The sequence below is a fragment of the Elephantulus edwardii genome, unplaced genomic scaffold (assembly GCF_000299155.1).
Source record: "Elephantulus edwardii isolate Elephantulus edwardi_28Jun2011 unplaced genomic scaffold, EleEdw1.0 scaffold00191, whole genome shotgun sequence".
In the NCBI taxonomy this organism is placed as follows: Eukaryota; Metazoa; Chordata; class Mammalia; order Macroscelidea; family Macroscelididae; genus Elephantulus; species Elephantulus edwardii.
This window is the reverse complement of record NW_006399941.1, coordinates 2,717,556-2,727,618: the sequence shown is the minus strand read 5'-3', so window position 1 is coordinate 2,727,618 and position 10,063 is coordinate 2,717,556. Positions and strand designations below refer to the sequence as shown.

The window sequence follows — 10,063 nt, the reverse complement described above, 5'->3', positions numbered from 1 at the left end:
GCCTCCGCCGGCCCGCGCTCACCGGGGCCCGGCCGCCTGCCTTCCGAGTCGGCATGTAAACATAGCAACCACCTGTGAATTGGGTAGTTGTCGGGCTGGAAGGCAACTGGGAATGCTGTGCGAACTTGCCGGCGCTGCACATCCGAGCGCCCGGCCTGCTTGGAGCGCCTGTCTGCAGCCCTGCTGGGCTCCGAATTTCCCTTTGCCGGAGGGAAAGCGAGCGAGCGTGGATTCATTGAAAGGCAGACCTTGTCACGCTTCCCTCTCTCTGCTTGGAGAGGGAAGCGCTCATTTCTTAAGTGCCTGTAGCGCAATAGGCATTTTACCCCAAAATTCTCCCCTGCACTTCCCCCCCCCCCAAAAAAAAAAAAAACCCTTGCTTTTTCTTTTTAGTTGCTGCTCTCGCTGGGACCTTTGAATCAGTCTGACAGTTGCTGTTGCGATTCAGGCCCTAAGGATACAGGACACGCTTCAGTGATACGCATTTTATGGGTAGCACGTTAGATACGTGTGTACTTAGGCATATTAGCTGTTGGGTAAACCCAGGTAGTGTTTTCAGCTCGTTTGCTTCAGGGGGCAGATTATGTAATGGAAAGGCCTCGTAGTCTGGTCCCTTGTTGCTTTTAACTTTATGCCATGTGTCATCATACGTCGTCATTTGGGCTTTCATTTTCGGCATCTATGAAATGAGATGTTGGACTGTCAAGAACTTGTCATTCCAAGAAACAAAGTTGCCATGTTTCGTGGGACTCTTAAGATGTCATTGATTGGGAAATCCTATTACTTTATGCACTAGTAAACTGCGAGGGGAGCCGCCAGCTAATGTGTGGCACAGTCCCTAAGAAAAGAGATTTTAAGAGATGTTGAAGTAGAGAATGTGCCTGTTATTGGTGAAATTGGTGTTTGACTGATTGGTGGGTACCTTAAACTTGTGACATTGTACAAGTCTGTTTTGAGGTTTATATTCCAAGAGAAGGACTGAAACAAATTAATTAGTACAGCAGAATCTTGGGGCTTTTCAAATTCTTTGCTTTCAAGTTGTGCTAATCAAACAACAGTTTTATTCACTTTGAAACACTGTTACTGTTAATCATTTTCATGAGAGGAAAGAAAAAAAATCAGGCCATCTCCATAAAGAATGCTGATAGCTAGTCAACATCTGCGCCAAAAATCTGCTACCAAGAACTGTGTGTTCTAGAAAAGGCTCTGTTTAGCCCTTGGAAATTTTGCTTGTTTCACACAAGTGAAAAATATTCATTTTCTCATTGTGTGCTAAGTGATAAGATTAGCTGGATTATCAACGTTTTTTTTTTTTTACTAAGTGTTGGGCTTGTTCTTTGTGGCAGTTTTGAAATTTTTTTTTCCTACATGAGGTACTGCTCATAGAAATAATGGAAGGGAATCCAAATTCAAGGCTACTTAATTTTTTTTTTTTTAATAGATGCCTGTGGATATTGTATCCCAACTATTACAGATTTGCAGTAATGTTTCTGTGGTCTTGAATCTCAAAAGTTCCAGTAAAAGTGTAACAGTATTCCAGATCATTGTATGGTTTACTGTGTCACAGAATAGGGCAAGGTTCAGATCCGTTCATAGGGTTTTCTGGGGTTCTGAATCACAAGGGAGGACATTGCCTATCTCTCAGCCATGGAGCCACTGGTGGATTTGAACCAACCACCTTGAGGCTAGCATCTCATCTCCCTATAAACTATGCTGCCAGAGCTAGTAAAGATTGTTGATTATTTGGATATCATAAGTCTTTAGCTTATACTTAGTTTTCCTTTTAACTCTTGATGTATTGTTGCTGTGTATTATCCTATGTCAATAAAACTGGCTATTTAAAATGATGCTTCAGCAGAACTTACTATTTCAAAGCTATTTTTTTATTGGATTTAAAGCTACTTTTATTGGATTCAAAGACTTTAAAGATTGAGTGCATATTGTTAAGTACCATAGAGTTGAAACCAACTCATAGCTGACCCTCTGGCAGTTTCCAAAGTCTTAATTTTCTTAGGGGCAGAGTGCCCATCCCTCCTGCAGAGGAGCTGGTAGATAAGAACCTTTGGGTTTGTAGCACAACTCCTTAAACTCTAAGCCACAGAACTTCCCTAAGGATTGTATAGATTACTGACTTTGCACCTGTTTTTTACTCCAACCCTTTTCTAATGCCTTGTTCGTTGCTGTTGAGTCCTAATTGACTCATAGTTAACCCTCTATTAGATTTCCAAAGCTACAAATCACTGAGAGATTACCCATCTTTCGTTCAGTGTTGCTGGCTGCTTGTGGATTTGAACAACCAGAGAGACTCAGCCTGTCGGGTGCAACAAGTTTGTTTTTCTTTTTCTTTTCTTTTTTTTTTTTTTAAATTACCAATAAGTGCTCACTTTTAGTAGATTTGGCTGTTTGGACAAAAACCAGACCCACTGACCTTGTGTGGACGGACTCTCAGACTCTTGGCAATCCTCAGTTGGTTTTCCAAGGCTATGATTGGAGACTTTCTCCCCCAGAACACCTGAAGGAATTAAACCTCAGACCTTTTAAAGGTTCACAGCTCAGTCTTTGCCACTACTACCAGAGCTTTTCATTATCTAGACAATAGTAATAGTTAAGTTACTGTGTGTGTAATGATTCTTGTGATGCCTTTGAGATAACTGTTCCTAAAAGAATGTCTCTTCACATGATTAAGATAACCTGACTGGACTAATAATTATTTAACAAGGGTGGGCTAATTAGCCAGTGGAGTTTCTTCTTTATTTTTCACTTTATTTCAGTGTGGTGCTAAGAAAACTTCTGAAGTAAAGAATAGAGGTAATAAGATTGAAAAGGACTAATCACTGAGAAGGTGAAAAGAGCAGGTAAACAGGTTTTTGAAACCATGGTGATGGAAATTTACTGGCGCTAACAAAAAATACTTCAACTGCTAATTATGTCAGATCTTTTGTTGTTGGATCAGAGACTTCAGAGGGAATATTGCATACATGAGTTTGAGATAATGTACTTTCTTCCCTAAAAGGATTATTAGTTATACTGAGGATATTTTCTCATATGAGTTATAGTATGTCTGCGCTAATATGAAGCTCCGGTGGCCTAGTAAGGATCTGTGCTGCCAACCCAAAGGCTGGTGGATCAAATTCCCCGTTGCTCTACAAGAGAAAGACAGGCAGTTTCTTCCCATGCGATTTATTGCCTCTGAAGACCCTCCAGAGGGTCAGCTATGAGTGATGCAACAACCAACATTGCTAGAATAGGATGTTTAATGTTTATGCCTGGCTGCTTTTGTAAAGTGCTTTTTGGTATACTACAATGAGAATGAAAATTTAGATCGAATCGATCTTGAGATTTAAATTTGAGGTTATATCTCAGGTCACTTTGACCAAGTCTCTTTGAGACTCTTACCTAACTGACTTGATGGTGAAGATTTGTTCTAAAACTTCCTAGCCTACTGGCAGTTTTCAGTATGAATTCCACCAGTGCTAGTTTCCAATACAGATGTTAATGATACTGCTGTACAAAGATTTTAAAGTAATTTCTTGGTTAATTTTTGTTTTACACTTACTAAATGGAATCTCATAGTTAAAAATGTTATTTTAAAGTAGATTTTCCTTTTTAACTCCGTGTCGCACATAACTTTGGGCATGTTGCTAAAAGAAGCTGTTCCTTAGAGAGGGAGATCATGTTTTGAAAGATGGAAGCAAAAGACAGGAAGAACCTCACCAAGATGGATTGAAACAGTAACTGCAGCAATGGGCCCAAGTGTGTCAGAGATGATGAGAATGGAATAGGATAGGGCAGGATTCAGACCAGTTGTTCATAGGATCTCTGTGAGTTGTATTCAACTTGATGGCACCAGGCAACAACATTGTGCTTAGAGGGAAAGTTTACAGGGAAAGTGGACTTTTATTCAACAGTTCATTGTCGTTAGGTTGTGTGAAACTGTCACAGTCATCACATTGTAGCAGTACTCGTCCTACTTTTTCATTTAAAATCTTTTTTCCTATCCCTTTCTGCCTTCTGTGCTTTACCCCTGGGCAACTGCTGTCCTTATACTGTTGTATGGTTGGTAGTTTTATGAAAAGTAGATTTTTGACTATTAATTGCTACACCTCATTTTAAATTCCAGCTTTCTAGAGAAGGAAGGAAAAACTTGGAGTCAGTCTGGTGATTTGAAAAATATTATCACATTTTCTGCATCTGACATCTAGCAAAATTCTATACCATTCATGTTTCAGCATTATTTAATTAGATTTTTTTATAATGATATGTAGCCACGAAACACTTTAGGGAACTCTGGTAACCTAATAGTAAGCACTTGCACTGCAAACCCATCGGCACATGGTTCAAATACACTAGCTCCATGAGAGAAAAGTAGGCCATTTCCTGTGCAGTTTACCACCTCTAAAAACCCACTAGAGGGTCAGCTATGAGTCCATTCTGATTTGATACACAGCAACAACCCAAAGCATATTATGTAACTAGGACTAAAACCTAGTAAGATGTGAAAAAAAAATCTTATGGAAAAACTACAGTTGACTGTTGTTGTTGTTGTTGTTAGGTGCCATCGAGTACAACTCCTCCTAAGTGACCCTATGAACAAAAGATCTGAACCTAGTCCGGTCCTGCACCATCATCACACTTCCTCACACACAAGAGCCCATTGCAGCACTGTGTCAGTCCACCTGGTTGAGGGTCTTCCTCTCCTTCACCAATCCTCCACCCTTCCCAACATTGCGTCCTTCTCCAAGGAATAGCGCCTCCTAGCAATATGACCAAAGTTTGTGAGGTGAGGCTTCATCATTCTTGCCTCCAGAGACCACTCTGGCTGCACCATCTCCAATATATCTCTGTTCGTAATGTCTCCTGGCTGCCCATGGGATTTTCAGTGCTCTTCTCCAATATCACAGCTCAAAGGCATCAATTCTTTTTCTGTCATCCTTATTCATTGTCTAGGTCTTGGATGCATAGCTTTACAATTGACTATAAAAGCCTTAAAATGGGGGGGGGGGTCTTAAAATAGATAAAGATGGACTGTGCATGTAATGGTAAGTTAGTATCATTAAGTTATTGATTCTGTCATAGGTAATCTATTTACTGTGATACCAATAAAAAGTTTCAGCGAAGTTTAAGGAATAACTTAATAAAGATTCTGATGTTTACAAGTGAAGACAGTGTCAAAAATAGTTATGAGAGTCTGAGAAATGTTATGAGTCTATATTATCAGATATCAAAATTGTATTAATGGGGAAATGTAGTATTGAAGGAAGGACAAATAGATGACTAAAATTAGAATAAAGATCCCAGAGCTAGACTTTTTTTTATCATTGGAAGTTGAATTAGATTGTTTTACTGTTAAAATAGAGGTACTTGTACCCCAAAGAAAGGAAGAAGGGTACACATTAGATCAATCAAATTGTTCTTCAGAGAAATAGATTATCGGACTAATTACAACACAATTCTTGATTTCGAAGTGAAGTAATTAACAATAGAATTATAAAGCCAAAACTACTATTGGAGTTGGTTCCCCCTCATGATGGATTTATTGTTTTGTGCCGGCGAGTAGGAACCAATTCAAAACTGACTCTGCAGTTTTTCAGAGGCTTTAAATTTTACAAAAGAAGATTACCCATCTTTCTCCAGAGGGGCAGCTAGTGGATTCGAACTGCCTGCCTTCAGGTTGGCAGTGAAATTCCTTACCTCTGGTTCACCCGCGCTCCTTTTATTTGATTTACCAATGAAGACTACCTGTCTCTTCTCATGCCAGGGTAGCTAGTAGATTTGAACTGCCAATTTTTTGGTTAGCAGTCCAACGCATAATGCACTATGTCACTGTGGCCCCTTTAATCTGATTTAAAATAAAGAGTGCACCTGCTATGAGTTGTCCTTAGAGCTACTTCTCCTCCCAGGATATAGGATTAGACTTATTGTTCGAAGTACTGTTCTTAGGGCATTTTAACTATACAGTGATAATGTAATGGTTATAACTTGATTGTTAACAAAATATCAAAATGAGAGATTGAGGATTGAGGTAAACAGTTGTGATCTTGCATTTTGAAAATGGAGGGAAGGTCATTTTAGACAAAAAGTGTCACTTGCATGTGATTGAAACTGGATGTTTTAAATTATGGTTCCATCACTATTCTTGTACAAATGTATTCTTAGTGCTTTAATTTCATTTATAAACCTGAGATAGTTGATAAACTCATAAAACTGAAGTTTTGAGAGAACTTTTTTTCTGTAAAGTTGTTGCAAACATTGAATCAGCTAATACTGAATCATTTGTTCCTACAGGAGACTCAGGTTTTTATGGATGTTTGCTCAAAACATCATCTTTTTTTTGTGCTCTTTTTTTAAAATTTTATTTCATTATTTTTTGTGTGTACCATCAAATCAGATCTGACTGGTACGGGAGGAGATTGTTCCTCCTCCAGCAGAGCATCTGGTGGATTGGAACCGTGCACCTCTGAGATTGCAGTGCAACTTCTTGCCAGTAGGCCACCAGAGCTCGCCTCAAAACATCATCTTGAGCTGATAAGAGAACCTTGAATTAGATATCTTTTTTTAAGGATGCTTTATACATATCATTGCTTCATTAGTACTGCAGGTAGCAGCACTCTAATGTATGCATGAGAAAAACATGTCTGTTAAACAGTGAAATTAGCAAAATGCACAAATATGTGAAAGACCTGATACTAAACAGATCACCAAAGACAGTTGTTCACAGTTGAGAGCTAAAACAAGAAGGCAGATTGTAGTTTTGTTCCATTTCAGCTGAGAATTTCATGTGTCTCAGATGACTTGAGATTTTTTCCCAGCCTGCTCATGTCCACAGTTGACATGAAAGCGCTGCAAATACTGACTTTTTTAGTTGCAAATAGGGAATCTTAAAAATATAAAATCCAAAAGTAATGTATGTGATGAAATGCAATAAATTGAACACAGCTCTGTATAACTAGCTCTCAGATTTAACCAAAATATAAACATTCTCAGTATCTGAGGAGACCTGTCATTGTGCACTGTTTTGAAGATTGAGTTGATGATACACAGCAGAGAATATGCAGTGCCTGGCATACATCACCATGCACTTTGTAAACATTTTTTTAAATGAAAAGAGGATGAATAGAGTCATAGTTAAAAATTTGGAGAACCTGTATTAAAGGCAGAGCCAGAGAAACAATAGTTTGTCAGAGCCAGAAGAATGTAGTGTCATAAAAACAGTGGAGAAGTCAGCAGTATCGGGGCTTTAAAGAGGCTGAGTAAGGATTTGCTATAGTTATCAAATTCTTGGTATCATTTTAATGGGAAATTTAGAGGAAAAAGTAAAATTTTCAGCTTCTGGAACTCCAGAAAAGCTAACTGTACAATCTGATTAGTCTATTTTAAGAGTAAGTTTTGGTTTAAAAAATTTGAACCGAAGATGCATGTCTTTTCTTCTCTCGCCTTGGTTTTTCTTGTTAATAGTTTTACTGATTCATTTGTTAAAATTTATGAAGTAAATATTGATACATTTTTGTTACATAAAAACTCCATTGCATATAACAGCAAAGTTTCTTTTAGGACTCCCCCTGTGTTGTGCAGCTCAGGTAACATAGCTGTTGCTCAGTGCTCTGATAACCAAAAGACTGCATGTCTTCAGCAGTTTGAATCATCCTGCTTCTGTTACAGTTTCAGCTTCACTTAACTTGAATCAGAACAAAGGCCTAGCAGACCCTCCAGCAGGTTTTCAGAAGCTGTAAATAACAAGGCTCCTCTGGTTGCCTAGGAAAGAGAGTTGTACTGCCAACTCAAAGGCAGGCAGTTTACATGCACCACTGGCTCCTGAGAGAAATACGGGCCATCTTCTTGTGAAGTTTTACTGCCTCTGAAAACCCACTGGAGGGGCAGCTCTGGTTTTGACTCACTGAGTCATTGACAGCATTGAATTGCGTAGTAAATAACACAGGAAGACTGCCCATCATTCTCTCCCATGTAGCTGCTGGTGGATTTGAACCTTCAGAGAGCCTTTGTGTTAGCAACACAACTACCTGTGTTACAGAGTGGGCTCAGTGGCAAACAGTAGCAACACAGTTTTGCCTATAAAAGTAAATTTTTAAGATTCTTTTTATTTGAGGGAACGATAAACTCATTTATTTCATGAGTTTCACAGTAGGTATTACATCAACAAAGAATGTCTTGAAAATAGATTTGAAGTGTTAAACACTTTTAAATAGGAAGTAAATAACAAAAGCCTTTTAAATGATAACCATACAAAGGAGAGCAAAAATTGCTGTGAAACATGAAAATGGCTTTACAGCGTCTTCTTGATCCCCCAGTCTTGCCTATCCCCTAAAAATGGCTTTACAGCGTCTTCTTGATTCCCCCAGTTTTGCCTATCCCCTAGTCATTATTCACTGTGATCAAAATACTCTTATGTTCTGTTGAGTCTGTTCTGACCCAGACAGGCCCTGTGTAACAACTGCCTTATAGGATTTCCTAGAGCGCAGTCTTTTTGGAAGCAGTTCCATGGATCATTTTTTCCTGTAGTTGATGTGATTCCTGTAGAACCACTGACCTTTGAGTTTAGCACAGCTGAGCCATTATAGAGCTCCTTGTCTTTCTAGAGAGACTGGTCTTACTAAAATGTAAAATTTCTTTAACAGCACTCTTCTGCTTAAAGTCCCGTCATTAGCTATGCATTTCTTTCAGAATATCAGATTTTTTACCTTTATATTCAAAGCATTTCTTGGCGTTTACAAAACATGTTGCATTTCTGTTATCCTTTATCCACATTTACAAAATCCAAAACTTTGGGGCTATTCATGGTAAATTTGTTTTTAAAAAAGAAGCAAAACTTTTGAGCATACATATAGTCCTGAAGTGATGACTATTTTTCGTTATTTTTTAACCAGACTGTATTTATTTATCCCTTTCTGATTTTTGTGCTTTTATACCGTGTTTTAAATATTCTTAAACCTGTGACCAGTTATTGTTGTGTACTGTTGAGTCGGACCAGACCCATAATAGCAGACCCTTAATAGCAGACCCTTGAGGGTTTTCAGAGGCAGTAAGCTGTACAGGAGAGTGTCCATCTTTTTCCCTCAGAACAGCTGGTGGATTCAAACTTTCTTCTAGTCGTTGCTTACATAAATTTGCCTTGATATGGACCATGTTATTTTTTAATAATTCTGAGGTGAACTTTATTCTTCCTAGTAGTCTAGAATTTGTTCTACTGTGTGTTCCTTAATAGCAGTGTATCTCAAAATATCTTTAATTCACCCTCCTCCTTAAGAAATTGTCACTTAGGACTTCCCACACCCCGTGCCTCTCTAGCTTTTTGTAAGATCTCTTTTTCTTTGGTGTTTATAGTTTTACATTAGGTGAGTCTTAATGTGAATTCCTAGTTGTTTAACCTTGCTGGAGATACCAGAACCTAAAGATAATTCTTTTTCTAGGATACCTCAGACTTAATCTTTATATGGATTTTCTCTCCTATTCTTTTTCTGTTCTGGAACTCCAATTAGATATATAAAAGTTACTTTAGTTCTCTCATTTTCCTTTAAATTCTAATGCTCCATCGCTGTGTTCTTATGATAATTCTTTTTTACACATGTTTTCTAATTGGTTTTTTGCCAACTGTTTCTAATCAGTTATTTAGAAATACCTTTTTGAACTAGTATTTTATGTACTATATTTCATTTCTGAAGGAGCCCTAGTAGCACAGTGGTTAGTTAAGTAGCTGGCTGGTAACCAGAAAATTGACAATTTGAGCTTCTAGGCGAAAACTACTCAAAAAAAAACATAGTGATCTGCTTACATACAAATCACAGCCAAGAAAACCCCATGAAGCATTTCTACTCTATCATGTGCAATTACTGGGAGTCAAAATTGAGTCTGTAGTACCCAGAAAAACAATATTCATTTTTGAAAGTTTTGTGTGGGTTTTTAAAAAAATTATCTAGTTATTTTTGATTTCTTGCTCCTGGACCTTAGTTTTTGTTTTTTGTTTTTTTTCCTATAATTATATTTTATTAATTTTCATAAACATTTACAGAGATTTTGGGCTTCCACTCATTCATTGTTGCACTATTCT

At 38.0% G+C, this 10,063-nt stretch overlaps 1 protein-coding gene across 1 annotated transcript in view; it reads left to right on the top strand.

Annotated features, from left to right (window-relative positions):
- ZFR (zinc finger RNA binding protein) overlaps nt 1–10,063 on the top strand; it is a 104,428-nt gene that overhangs the window by 782 nt on the left and 93,583 nt on the right. The window lies entirely within an intron of this gene.